The sequence below is a fragment of the Callorhinus ursinus genome, unplaced genomic scaffold (assembly GCF_003265705.2).
Source record: "Callorhinus ursinus isolate GAN/ISIS: 27379988/994484 unplaced genomic scaffold, GSC_fseal_2.0 scaffold33, whole genome shotgun sequence".
NCBI lineage: Eukaryota > Metazoa > Chordata > Mammalia > Carnivora > Otariidae > Callorhinus > Callorhinus ursinus.
The window spans coordinates 10175365-10190048 of NW_027397095.1; the positions used below are offsets into that span (position 1 = coordinate 10175365).

Genomic DNA, 14684 nt, shown 5'->3' on the forward strand with positions numbered 1-14684 from the left:
CTATAGACAGGCCTCAAAGGGATTTTCGTGCTCTTATCGTCCATGAATCTGTGACTTTGGTGAAGTAGATTATTAGATCCTCTTTTCAAATGAATTAGAGTAGAAGTTGAGAATTTTAGGAGTAGTTAGTGAGTGTATCAGACAGGGTGGTTTTGACTGCAAATAATGAAACATGTACCTAAAAAATAGTTTCAACAATAAAGTCTCCTGATGTCACATGGTGAGGTGATCAGAGGTGGGAAAAATGCCCGCAGATTTCCTTCTTGTGTCACACGGACAGGAATCAAGCGCTCTTGCCTCCACCAGTCACTGGTGGAGTCCCCTTAAAGTCCCCTTAAAAGGGGAAATGGGGATCACCAAAATGGATTCAGACCCTCTGGAACAGGGTCACCTTCCCAAAGCATATTGCTACCTAATTCTTGAACCAAAATCGGGCTTCTCTTGGCAAGGAATGGAGGGTTGCTGCATGGGTGGGCCTCGGGCAATATCCTCCATGGTCAGGACATTCCTGCTGCTTCATTCTCTGTACCACCTGGAACCTAGGATCACAGGGGAACTTAAGTGAACACATCATGCGGAAACCTTGCTATAGTCGTTAGCTCTAGTCTCCACTCCCATCCCTGTCCAACATATGCATGGCTATAAAACACTAGAAATGTGCCTATTTGGGGAGTTTCTTCTTCTCTATGTGCCCCTACCACACTCTAGAGAGGCAGAAAGTAGTCAGATAGAGTCAACTACAAAAATAAAAGGGGAATTGGAAGGCCTGGAAAACTGGCCCAATGAATGAGCCATTCTTCAGAGAGATTTGAGTGAATCAGGCTATCAAGTCGTAGAGCAGCCTAACTTTCCATGATGCAAAATCCGCAGAAGGCAAGGAAAAGGAGCATTATTTATGGCAGTAAGGAAGGGTGTGAATGTGTTTCTATGGAGGAGGGGGACGAAAAAGAGAAGATGCACATATATGATTCACTTGTGGGATATTTTTAACTTAAAATAGGACACTTAGTATTGCAATCAGTCAAGTCTAAACAACTTCTCTGATTCTGTGTGGAAAAGTTATGCTCAAAAGAGAATTCTTTGTCTAAATAGAGCAAACATGATCCTCATCACCAGGAGAAGGGTTCTTTCTCACATGGTAGTTGCTAGCCATAATTGCCACAATAAAAGCTACCTCATCCCTTTCAGGCTGGGATGTAGAGTGTAGCCCATTGAAAAGGAGCCCTAGTAACCGAGAGATATAATTTCCCTATGGCATTTCATTCCAAGCCTCAGTTTCCCCGATGCCCTCCCTTCTCTTTATTTTACACAACATCGGCTTTAGAAAAACAGTAGTTTTGGGGCACTTGGGTGGCTCAGTCGGTCAAGTATCTGACTACGGTTCAGGTCATAGTCTCAGGGTCCTGGGATGGAGCCCCACATCTGGCTCCATGCTGACTGGGGAGGCTGCTTGTCCTTCTCACTCTGCCCCTCCCGCTGCTCCTGCTGTCTGTCTCTCAAATAAATAAATTAAATCTCTTAAAAAGAAAAACAGTAGTTTTGGGGGGTGGATGGGGAGTTGAATGGGGCAGGGTGGGTGGTGGGTATTAGAAATTAGCAAGGCTGACTGGGAGAGAAAGCAGGCTTCGTGTCCAAATTATTTGGCAGCTTTCTTTGCTGCTGTCCATTATTTCCTGTTCTGTGTTTAAAGCACCCTAAAGAGTAATAGAATTTTTCCTCTTAGGCTGGCACAAAACAATGAGTCTGTAATGATCTCTACCTCAGTGACCAGATTATGACCCTCCACCTTTATTAGGGGCTTGCTTCTCATGGTCCCATTCCCTTAGTCTGGAATTATCTCTGGGTTCCAAATCCCATTCTCCATCCTTCTCACAGCTCACCTCCTGCAGGGGATGCTTCCCTGATGGTTCTAATTCTCACTGTTGTTTCATTCTCTTACAAAAATTTAGTATCACCGCATTTAAGAATGTAATCTGTTCTCTTGCCAAACTGTACCCAACTAGTCTACCAAGGTAGACTGTATGTTCTTTGGGTATGCATAGTAAGTGCTCAGCAGGCACAGTTAACACATATGCCAATACCAAAAGATTAGTGCAAAGAATATGAAAAAGTAGTGAGAGGTGAAGCTAGAGGTAAATGGGGATGACAAGGTGAAGTTTTATCCAGTGGACAATGGGGAGCCAATAATAACATTAAGCAGAGAAGTACTTTTTAAAAAGATCATTCTAGCTATTGCATAGAGAATTGAGTGGAGGGAAATGGTGTTACAGGCAGGGAGACCACTTCAGAGGCCGTTAAAGTAACACAGGTGTGATGGGGACAAAACATATATATAAATGATCCAGCACCTTGTCAAACGACTTCTGTAAAAATTAAATTGCTTTCCAATGTTTTTTGGATGTCCAGATGATGTTTCTTTGGGATACAACTCTGATGACACTGACCACAAAGCTGCTCAGCTTTATGCGGGTTACAGAGGCAAGCAATGATAATGGCCAGACCTAAAGTATCAGCAGTATGGATCAAGAAACCTAGACAGATTAGTGAAATATTGGTACTAAAATCAAAGAACTTGTTGACTGGACTTAATTTCAGAATTAAGGAAGTCCAGGTATGATGGTACCATTTTCTGAGATGAGGAATACAGGAAGAGGAGAAGCAGGTTTGGGGATGAGGGTTGAGTGATGGGCTCAGCTCAAGACATATTGACTTTGAGGTGCCAAGGCAAGTAAATATATCTTGCAGGCAACTGGAAATAGGTCTAAAGCTCAAGGCCTGAAATGGAAGTTAGATTTGGGATTATCAGTCCACACATGGTAACGGCAAATAGGGTGGTGGATGAGACCTTCCAGGGAGAGTACATAGCATCAGAAAAAAAGAGAAAGAGAGAGAGAGAAGGCTTAAGAGCAGACTCCAAGGATATCAATACTCAAGAGAAGGCTGAGGAGTGGGAGACCACAAAGGAGACCAGAGGGAGAAACCTAACAGGTAGGAGGAAAACCAGGAATGTGGGCAGTCAAAAAGCCAAGGGAAAGAAGCTTTTCAAAAGGAAGGGAATGGTTAGTATCAACTGCTGCTTTAGAGGTCACATAAAAGAAGCTGGGTTTTGTGTTGTTTTTTTTTTAAGAAGCCATTTGGTTTGACAGCATTCGTGACTTTGATAGGAGTGCCTGTGGTAGAGTGCTAATTAATTGGAGTAGGATTGCAGTGGTAGAGTGGGAGGTGAGGAAATGGGGAAAGTGAAAATAGATCACTTTTTTGAGATGCTTGGCTGAGAAGGGGAGGCTCTGGCATTAAAGCAGACCAGCCCCCAGGTGTGTGCAAATCAGCACCCAGATGTGGCACAGGTGGACAAAAGGTGGCGAACGCCGAGTGAATTCAGCTGGGTGAGCACATAGAGTGTCTACTGGGAGGAAGCCAGTGTGTGGCACAGCTGCCCAGATGCTCAGCCTCGATGGCCAGGGTTTCCCCCGTCTGTTTAGACAGCTGTGGCAGATTGGGGCCCTGTGTTTTCCAGGACTGTACTTAAGAACATGGGCTGTCTTCAGCTAGAAGGAAGGAAGCTGAGTCGGGAGCTTCGTAACACCTTCCAAGAGCAAAGCCCCCGTTGTTTCTAGTTCTTACAGTGATCCAGCTAAGCTTACACAGTGCTCGCAGTTTCATATTTCCGTAAATCAAAATATATTGATGGGTGAGGGTGGAGACAAATGTCTAAATGAGAGCACACAGAGTCTGCTGACAGAAACAGACATGAGAGAAAACAGAGGCCTTGCAGCATGAAGATTTGAATCAGATCTTATGAGGAGCTTACTGATTCTCAGACTGTGTGGCAGCATCATACATTATCAAAAGACCTTATAGAGTCTCCACTTTTTTAAACTTTTAAAACAAATGTTGGATAGCAACAATCTATTAACTGCTTGAAATACAAGCCTCTCTGGACTCAGGAAGAGGAACCAACAGTTTTCTCCAGGTCCTTCCAACCCTGAAGTTTGCTCTACAGAAATGTAACCCCATTCCTAAAGTTCCTTGTTACTTTCCCGGCATTTCAAAACCAAAAGGTCCCCAGCAAGGGAAGGCCCATCCATGGTAGCATAGTACCTTTGGAAGCTGAGAAGTGATATGGAAGACATTCTTCTTTCTCTTCCTTGCTTTTGTCTTCTGCACTTTTCTGAGGCAAACCTGAACCCTGGGAAGAATGAATCCTTGACAGTCTGCCTTAAGCTTCAGTAGATCATGATGTCCTCCCTATAGTAATTCTAACAATAACTGCTACCATTTATTGAGAGCCTACTATGTGCCAGGAACTATGCTAAGCATCTTATTTACACTGTTCCATTTTATCTCCACAACCCAACCACCCTTGAGAGGTACGTATAATTATCTCTAGCTATAGAGGAGAAAGCTGGTAGTCAGGAGGATTGTGTGTCATGTGGTGACCACAGAGTTATGAAGGGATACAGCCAAGATTCAAGCACAAGCTTTCTGACCCCTCAGTGTGCATTTTTCCAACTTCTACATTTTCAGTGACAATTGGAGATGACCAAATATCATTGTAGTTAGTGGGTGACAAATGCTGTTTGGTTGAAAATATGCTGTTTATTCACAGAATGTGTGTTTAGTGGCACTTAGGAAATAGTTTAATAAAACCTAATCATCTCAAGAAATGAAATTTGCTTTGACAATAAAATCAGCCATTTGTTCAAAATCAATACCTTTTTTTTGATTTACTGAAATGTGAAACTGAATTCTCGGTATAAACTCTGAAGCATAACTGCCCTTTGTAAGCACTGCTATAAACAACTAGCCCTTTCATTTCAGGAGATGAGTTGATTATGAAGAGATTGGGCTCTTTATTTCCATTGCTGCTTTTGAATCATCCTGCTCTGGTATCTCACTTCCATCTCATGCCTGACTAGAATGGAACTAGGAGTTAGACCAAGTCTCTTGGTGTTGACAGCAAATTTGAGAGCTGGCTTACTCCTTGGAGCCAGCCTAATGCTCTCCCAAAATCAGCCCAATAGCAGATATACAAGAACATGGACCTTCTGTGTGCACAGGCAGTGCAGTTGACCCACTGTCCATAAGACACACACTTTCAGGTGTTTGTCTAGAGTATCCAATATAGAACCAGTTCTTTATAAATGCTTGTTGGATCATCTGTATACTCCCCAGTGGTTCCCAAAAACACCCCGTTGTCAAATGGACCTAACAGGTGGAGGGAAGCATCATCCATGGTTATGAAGGAAGGACAGTAACTGTTTCTTTGAAGGAGCAAACTTTGGCCCCATGCATTTAATCTGTTCAGCTAGTCTACTAGGAATCCTACTCTTCTTCCCAATCATTTGATGCTGGACTTTGCTCCAGAATATTCTCACCATGTAGTAACCAACCTCTCTTCAAATGTCTCTTGTGACAGAAAACTCGCTACCTCTTCCAGGCAACTCATTCCATCTTTGAATGTTCCTGACTGATAGAAAGCTCTTCTGGGAGACCTTTAACTTTAACTTTTAGTATTCCTCTAACTTTCACCATCTAGTCTTACCACAACTCTTGAAGCCCTGTGTTATTAATCTAATCTGTTTTATATGCAATAAATATATTAGTGAACCAAGGACTATACTGCGCACTTTCATATATGTTATCTTATTTATCCTCATGACAGTCCTTCAAGGTAAGTATTTTGTTTCCCTATTTTTAATAAATGTGAAAAACAAGGTTCAAAGAAGTTGAGTAACTTGGTCAAGTTCACACAACCAGTAAGTGACAGAGTTGAATTTTTTTTTTTTTAACAACATTAAGGAAGCTTTATTTCCATCTCTCTAATATGGCCGGCTTGTCCAGAGTTGAAATTTAAACCTGGCCCACCTGATGCCCAAGTCCACATTCTTTTCACCAAACTGCTATATAAAACTGCCTCTTACACATGACAGCCTCCTCAATCTATGTGAACAACTCTCTCAGGCCTCCTAAGTCACATCCCCGATTCATTGAACTGCCCCTCACTTGGCATGGTTTTGAGTTCTTTTGCCATTCCCCTCACTCTTCTCTGAACATGTTCCCATTTATTAATATTAATGTTTCCAGAAGTGAATCAAATAATCCAGATGTGCTCTAACTCAGAGGTAGAATGGGGACTATCACAACCCTCTTTCTATATTCTCTGTTTCGGTTCATTTTGCCTGGTGGTTTTCAAAAGGACTTTTGCCAAAGAACATTTGCTTCAAATGAAATAAGTCCCCATTTATAAAACTGATGCAAACAACAGACCCAAACAAGAAGTAAAATCCCAGGACCTTCCCTATTCAGGCCCACTTCTACCCAATGGTAGTTCACATGGCGACCCCAAGACGACATTTTTGCAAAATGCTAAAGAAATAAAGAGGACAGATTAAGAAACCACAGCTAAAGTTAAATTGGACTTTGGGGCACTTTTGATCTATGATGTGATTACAGAGAGCTAAAAATTCACATGTCTCTCATCCCCATCTCCTCATCTTATACTTGTACAGTTGGATATTTGCATCATAGTGCAGGATCTTACATGCATCTATATTCAATTCCATCTCATTAGATTCAGTCCATATCTTGGTATTCTTCTACCATTATCCAGTATCTTCACTATCCTTCCCAGCCTTGTGTCACCTATGGATTTGATGAATGCCTTCTATGTCCTCATCCATGATAATATTGATGAATAGATAGGCCAAGATGAAATTGTAGCACCACTGAACTACTTATCTGTTAGATTGTAAACCCATCTGTTTGAACTATCACCTATGGGTTGCAATTCATAGTGGAGCAGGAAATCAATATATTGGCCTATGACCAGCTTTAAGAAGAAAAGAAATGGAACACAAAACCTTAGAGTGCATCATGTGCATTAAGGGTGAGTAAGTATTGTTTCATGAAATTTTATTTCAATTGTAGATCCTAGATAATGGTGTAAAATATAGTTCTTACTGAGGGTCACAGTCAAAACAAGTTTGAAAGCCACTACCTTCACCTATATTTTCTTCAACTTATCCACAAAGAAACCTTATCAGGCAGGTAACTCTGTTTAAAAGAGGAAAAAAATCCCTTGACATAATTTGTTTCCATTCATGGTATCCATAAACCCCACTTCCCTATCTAAGAACTAAAAAACAATGGTTTAATAACATATACATTTTTTCCAAATTGACATCAGGTTTCCTCCATGCAATTTGTGAGGCACATCTTCTGATTCTTCTTGAAGTCAGAACTATGCTTACCTACCTCTAATCTTCCAGCACATCTTCTACTGCCCACTATTTCTCAACAATCACAAAAAAAAATTTGTTCTAAAAACCCATTTGCAAGTTCTCTCTAAGAGGTCATTCTTCCCGGCCAGGAAACTTGAACTCAGTTTAAAGAAGTTAGGTGCTGTGTTGCAGGCCCTTCAACTCATCGTGGACTCCAGTAACTTTGAGTCAGTGTTCTTTGTGGTCATTCTCCTTAACAGAGAAAAGAAAACTTTCCCCTCTCCCATCCCTCAGCAGCATTACACCACCTGTCCCAGGCAGTGGACCTCTGCCTTCCCTGCTTCTCTTCCGCTTTCTATATAATTGAAAAAGCCATTTTCTAGTGTCCTTAGATTTTTTTGCAAGCTTCAGATAAACTAACCACAACTGGATAGAAGGGGAACTAGAAAGCTTCTTTCTCAAAATCTACATGTCAATTCAACTTTATACAAGTGGAGTTAGCATTTTCTGTTGTTTTGGAAAATACATATATAATAACATCCAGGCATGAAAAGTTATGGTAATCAGGGGAGAAAAAAGGAAAAAAAAAAACAAAAATAGTAGTTTTAGAACAGAAAAGACACCTTCTTTTCCCTTCTTCAACTCTTGCCTGATGTTTCTCATTGTCTCTGCTTCTCTTTCTTGCCAACCCTTTCATGTCTACAGAATGTCCTCCATCACCCTGAGTGATACAGATGATATTGAAACTCAAGTTCTTCAGGGGTTACCTGCCTGTTCTTTGTGCACTTCCATCACTCTCCCATGTGCACACTGAAAGGAAACAGAATTAGATCTTTCAAATGAAGGCCATTATAAGTAAAAATCCCTGCAGGGACAGACTTCTAAATTTTGTGAAGCTCTGTAGGGAATCAAGAAAATCTGAATTATAATAAGTTTGCTTGAATAAAGGGATCTCCCAGGGGAAAAAAAAAAAGAAAGTTTATTTTAAGAGTTCTTGCCACCAGAGATGAAAATCTCACCACCTCCATCCCCACCACACCCTCCCAATGCTTCAGTGACTATGGGACCTGTCTCATGTCAAAGCAAAGCAGAGGTCAGTGACCACACTCCAGATAACCCAGACAGAAGGATATGTGGTACGATTCTGGAAGGAGGGAGTTGCTGGCAAACAGCAGGACAGAGATGATGAAAGCAATTTATCTGAGATTTCTGTAAATACCTCCGTCAGGGGCCAGCAAAACCGCTGGACAACAGGCCCAGCTAGGGAGGAGTAAAAGAAAGGGGGCAAAAGGGATAAGAGATTAAGAATGGAGAATGGCTCAAACAGCAGACTGACAAGGCCCAGGGAGTAGTAAAGTGAAACCAAAGAAGCTATGTGGTAGCCCTTGTACCATCTGTTTACTTTATCCTGTTTGGTCATAGTTAGTTTGACCAACTGAAGCACCCGTTTCTATAGTGACCACCAACTAATGTATCGGATGGCATTAAAACTCGTACCAGGATAGACAAAATCCGGTGTGTCCACTCAACAGAATATTACACAGCCTCAAACAAGGCAATCTGGTCACCTACTACAACACAGATGAACCTCGAGGACAAAGTGAAATAAGCCAGTGCCCAAAAGGGAACTAGTTCATGATTCCGCTCATAGGAAGGAACCAAAGTGGCCAAATCACAGCAATAGAAAGTAGAAAGGTGATTGCCAAAGGAAGGGGGGAGAGGGAGTTTCAGTGTTGCAAGATGAAAAAGTTCTAAAGATCTGTTGCAAACAATATGAATACATGTAACACTACTGAACTGTACATTTAAAAATGGTCGAGATGATAAATTTAACCTTATGTGGGTTTTCCACAACAATAATAAAAAATTCATACACACCAAACCTCCATGGATTTTCCCATTTTCTTTCTCTGTTCTCATGCCTGGACAACATCAATTGTGCAGTAATCTACCTACTCAGCAATTGGTTGTCACAGCAGTCCAAATGTAAGCATCCTAAATCAGCAATGTTCTGCTCTATTCATTTGAGCCACATTCTCTCAGTCAATCCCCATCAGTCACAGCCAGTCCCTCCTGCTGATCCGAAGGCTCCTACTATAAATGTAGAAGTGAGAGTGGGGGTAGTGCTAGTCTCTACAAGGTAAAGAGGGAGCTCAGTCTACATCAACCATGGCAGGAAGGCACTGCTAACATAGCCACACTTTTCTCAAAGACCTCAATCTATCAGTAACTTTAAATGTGAAAGTATTTAAAATAGAAAGCAATGACTACTAAAAATGAGCAAACTTCCTAACTTCTTAACACAGACGTGTTTTTAAGCTTAGAACATTTTCTTTTCTTCCGGATCACTGGGGCATAACTAAAGTTTTTTAATCACCTATTTCCCTTTGATCAAGGCAACATGTCTAGTAGAAAGAACATAGACAATCCTGAGTGTGAGTCCAGATTCTGCCATTTATTAGCATGTGACCTCAGGCAAGTTCCTTATGGTCTCCCAGTCTGAGCTTCCTCAACAGCAAGAAGTGGGATAAAAACGCACATTGTCTCCTAAGGCTGTCGTGGTAGTTAAACAAGAAACCAAAAATGAAAGAACTTTGGTTTTGGAAAGGCACTCACAACTGTAAATTCTGAGTGTTGACCAGAACTGAAGAGAGAGAGAGAGAGAGGGCACATGGCATTACACGTAACCTTGGCTTTTATGTGTTCATCTGCCATACTAGTTAGGTGGGCAGCATATGGAAAAGAAAGTGGCACAAACCTCGATATATGTAGTAATCAAATTATGCCATCACAGAGCTTGAGATGGCAATTAATGTTGTTCACATTTGATAGAGGCACCAAGAACCATTGAAAAAAAAATCTTCCTTAAGAGTCCCTAGTGGCTGTCCACATTACTCACCTGTAAATGAGTGATCCATTAGAGTTTATGCCTGAAATTACATAATAATGCTAAATAAACACTACCTTTTGTTGCCATTTCTATATTCCAGGAAAAGAACATCTATTTTAGAATCATTTATCCTGTCCTCCTCTGAAACATGGCAATATAGAAAAAAATAAATCATTTTTGTCTACTTGTTGACCCAAAAGAGGTTTCTCTATAATTTCAGATTCAACACTACCCTTGGAAAACAAACACTAGAATTTTAGAGCTGGGTAATTATTCCTCCTTATGAAGGCTAATTCAATAAATGACCCAATTGTTAAGTGTCCTTTCTTTCTTTCATGTGAAAGCACTTGGAAAAGTATGAGCCGCTTTACAAATATAAGGGATGATGTAAGATGTTAATTGGCATCTTCAGGAAATATTTTCTGTTGATTCATCATGCACTTGCTAAAATTGGAAGACACAAGAACAAAATAAGTCTGCAAGGTGGTTATTCTGATTTGGTAATATCTGTGGTTGTCAGTCTAGAATTTAAATGCATTCCTGGATAATGTAATTTATTGCTCATTCAGTTCAAACCTACTCTCCTCACTCTGTCAAATGCAGAAGAACACTTTCTGGAATTGCAAAGGAGAGCCTAACTTTTCTCTAAGCCTTTCACAGAGAGTGCAAGAGACAAAATCAGGCCTCCAGGGTAGACTCTCTTTCATAGTTTTACCAATATAAAAAGTCAATAAAGCATAGTGGTTGGGAACACAGGCTTACCTGGGTTTGAATCCCAGATCCACCACTTGCTAGGTGTGTGCCCTTGGGAAAAATTCTTTATCTGTAAATGGCGATGATGATGTCATATTCCTCAATAGGGAAGTTGTGGGGATTAAATGAGATAGTATATGTATAAATCACTTGGCAAAGCGCCTGGCTCATAAGTGCTCAGTTAACGAGTGCTAGTTAGTAGCAGTAGTCTTTGACCTCCCTCCACAGAACGGAAAATTGAACTGATCATTTACAAAGCCAAGATCAAAAGGACCAAGAAGTTTGGAACGGCTATAGAAATTGTGTAATCTTCCCTTCTGTCCTTTGTATATGTATACAAATGTATACAGGTGCACATTTTGCAAAGAGGCATGCGTGTACCTGTAGATGAGTTTGATGGGCTATAACCACTAATGTGCTCCAGACACTGGTCTTAGCCTGCTGTAACCTTCAGAGTGCTTCATCTGCCTAATGCTGATGTGGCACAAATCTAGATCACTTACAGGATGTTCACTATAATCATTGAACGGTGCCCCAAATCCTTAATTTTCTATCTACTTTTGAGAAGTGTCATGCCAACTGTGGATCCAAGGCTGGAATGTAGTGTGAGTTTCATATGTCTATGATTTTGATATGTATAGATTTTAGATCATCTTCCATCTCTTTAAAATCAAAAGGTAAAAGAGCAGCTCATTCTGTAGGTGGCCTGAAGCCATCCTAGGTAGGTCAATTTCACACACAAAAAATAAATATGACAGTAGATAAGTAAGGAGACAGAGTTTATCTAGGTCAATATGGAGAATATGACTCTCCCAAGACAAACCAAGAGGCTCCCAGCTACGTGGGAAATCAAAAGGAAAGTAGTTATAAGGCTGACGTATTCCTAGGAAAAAAGCAGTATCCTAGGATTTTTGAAGCAAGTTTAGTGTATGAGTGGCTTTGTCTATTCAGTGACCCTTCTGTTTTATAAAGATTTTCAGGTTCCAAGCATGTCAATCAGTTTTTAAAGATTCTAATACGTAAAAACCCAAATTTAACAAAATAATCAACTGGGAAAAGCATTGCAATAAGATGATGCACAGAGTTCCTTTAAATATCATTTTCCTTCTCCAAATTCATTTCAACCCTTTTTTTTTAAGATTTTATTTATTTATTTGACACAGAGAGAGAGACAGCAAGAGAGGGAACACAAGCAGGGGGAGTGGGGGAGGGAGAAGCAGGCTTCCCACTGAGCAGGGAGACCGATGCAGGGCTCGATCCCAGGACCCTGGGATCATGACCTGAGCCAAAGGCAGACGCTTAACGACTAAGCCACCCAGGCGCCCTCAACTCTTTTTTTTAACTGCATTTTTCAGGCCTGCACCTCTAAGGAAAAATCACAATCAGGGAATAATAACCTATTATCAAAGATACTTGCATTGCTCCCTCCAAAGTGACAGCTCGGGTTGTTTATATAAGAAGTGGAGAACAGCAGGCCAATGTCTTCAACTCCAGCATATCCAAATTCTGCTGAAATGTCTGCACACAAGCAAATAGCCAGAGTTGTCAGGAGCCTTAAAATAAAAGTCAAGTACCGTACTCAATGCTATATCGAAAACATAATTTATCACATAAATAAAACTCCCTCAGCAGTGTCCTCTTTCCACACAAAGGACAATGGCACGTTAGCTCTTATTAAAACTATTAAGCACCAGAGGAAAAGCATCTTCAAAGTTCAGGGAGAGTCACAAAATGCAAAGCTTGCAAACTACTTTTGAACCACTCAGTCTTCCACGCATTTTGTTCGGCAGGCGCCATGACCCGAAATAAACCTGAAAGTCTCTAAGATACAGAAATATCTGGTTGGTAAATTCAGTGGTTAGCATCTAGGGCTTATACAGCCAACATCCTGGGCTAAGTCCTAACATAAGCCAATTGGCCTAACTTTATTTCAGACCATACCTTTGAACGTAGCCCCACTCTCTATTAACTATGGGAAGGGAAAGCATATGAATCGGTGCCAACCCATCTTTGTTAAATGGAAACACAATTCAGAGAAAGTTCTGTTGGTTGTCATCAGGAGTGTCATCTTTCCATGCAAAAGTTAGTATTTTCGGAAAAGTGAACACAGGGACATATAAAACATTTGCCAGGAGGCACCACCTGTTGAGAAGTGTTTATCTTGAGATACATAAGAAGGGGATTCTGAAGGAGCAATCCCAATGTCTGACAAGGAAACTAGCAAGAGGGAATATAAAAAAGATATTTAGTAGTAAATGTATTTTACTTATAAGCAAATGTTATTATCTATAAGTAAACTCTAAGCACATAGGAAATGTAGTCACAGGCCAACCTTCTAAACCATTTAGTACAGAGTTCTGCCTCCAAAAAAGGCATGTGGGAGAGTGGTATGATCCATCATGAAATCTTCCTCAAAGGGCACCTGGGTGGCTCAGTCGGTTAAGCGTCTGCCTTCGGCTCAGGTCATGATCCCAGGGTCCTGGGATGGAGCCATTCGTCGGGCTCCCTGCTCGGCGCAGAGCCTGCTTCTCCCTCTGCCTGCCGCTCCCCCGCTTGTGCTCTCTCTCTCTCTGTCTAATAAATAAATAAAATTTAAAAAAAAGAAATCTTCCTCAAAAATCACAAGAGTGGGAAGTTTCTAGAGAATAATGACAGCAATGTGACAGTTCCAGAGAGTCAGAGAAGCTCTGGTTAAAGCCAATCACAACCAACTCCCTAGAGTCCAAGCACAGTGGATTTACTTTTTATGCCTATTTTCCGGACAAGGCAGCTTCACCGGCCAGTAGATAATGCAGAGGATGCTAGTGACTAATAACTTCTCTGGTTCTTCCCCAGTTCTTATTCACCTTTACTAGTTTTCTATCGCCACTGGCTTACTATGGGTATTGTTCTTCCTCTGTCTTTGTAAGAGGCTTCATGCTGCGAATATCAATCAAAATCCAGTCAGAAAAACGGAAATCACATTGGTTTTTTTAACAGAGAGAATTTAATATCAGGAAGGGGCTGCACTAGTTTTAGGGGGTTGAAAAAAAAAGCTTGAGGGGCACCTAGGTGGCTCAGTCGGTGAAACGTCTGCCTTTGGCTCAGGTCATGATCTCAGGGTCCTGGGATGGAGCCCCCCATCGGGCTCCCTGCTCAGTGGGGGGCCTGCTTTTTTCTCTCCCTCTGCTGCTTGCCCCCCTGCTCATGCTTGCTCGCTTGCTGTCTCTCAAATAAATAAATAAATAAATAATCTTTCAAAAAGAAAAAAGTTGAAATAATATCTGCAGATATCAGCTACCATCTCTAGGGCTAAGGAAACAAAGGAAAGAGGTTGGAGTTGTGAGAACCTAAAAAGATGGAGGATTTGCTCTATCGAGGTGGGACCCGCTCCTCCGAGAAGGGGATGCCAGCCAGCTGCTTCTGGTGCCTCTGAGGTGGCATGACGAGACTGATTCTCAGAGTCCAGAGAAGAGCTGGAAAGTAGAGTCAGCTACTGCACCGGGCTGAAGAGCTGCTCTTGCAGCCATGCTGACTCTAAGGGAAAGCAAGCAGAATCACTGTATTTCCCAGACTGGCAGGACCTATCAGCAATGTAGCTGGCAAAAGAGAAATGCAGTTAGCAGAGGCCCAACCTCAGCATCACAAAGCAGTGTCCGAAGGGGTGAGTTTGGAGCTGTGAGACAGTAGCTTAATAATGAGCACACTGTGCAATGAGGTGTTAGATTTCCATGTCATTGTTGTTGCCGGAGTCATTCAGATATGCTTACAGTTTGGATGAAACATTAATTGGAGTGGACTGTTTGCCACAGAGGATTTCATCATTCCTGAATCCATAA

At 41.4% G+C, this 14684-nt stretch overlaps 1 protein-coding gene across 4 annotated transcripts in view; it reads left to right on the forward strand.

Moving 5' to 3' along the window:
* The window catches only part of TENM1 (teneurin transmembrane protein 1), a 772415-nt gene that overhangs the window by 701630 nt on the left and 56101 nt on the right, over nt 1-14684 (forward strand). The gene's annotated exons all lie outside the window — the stretch shown is intronic.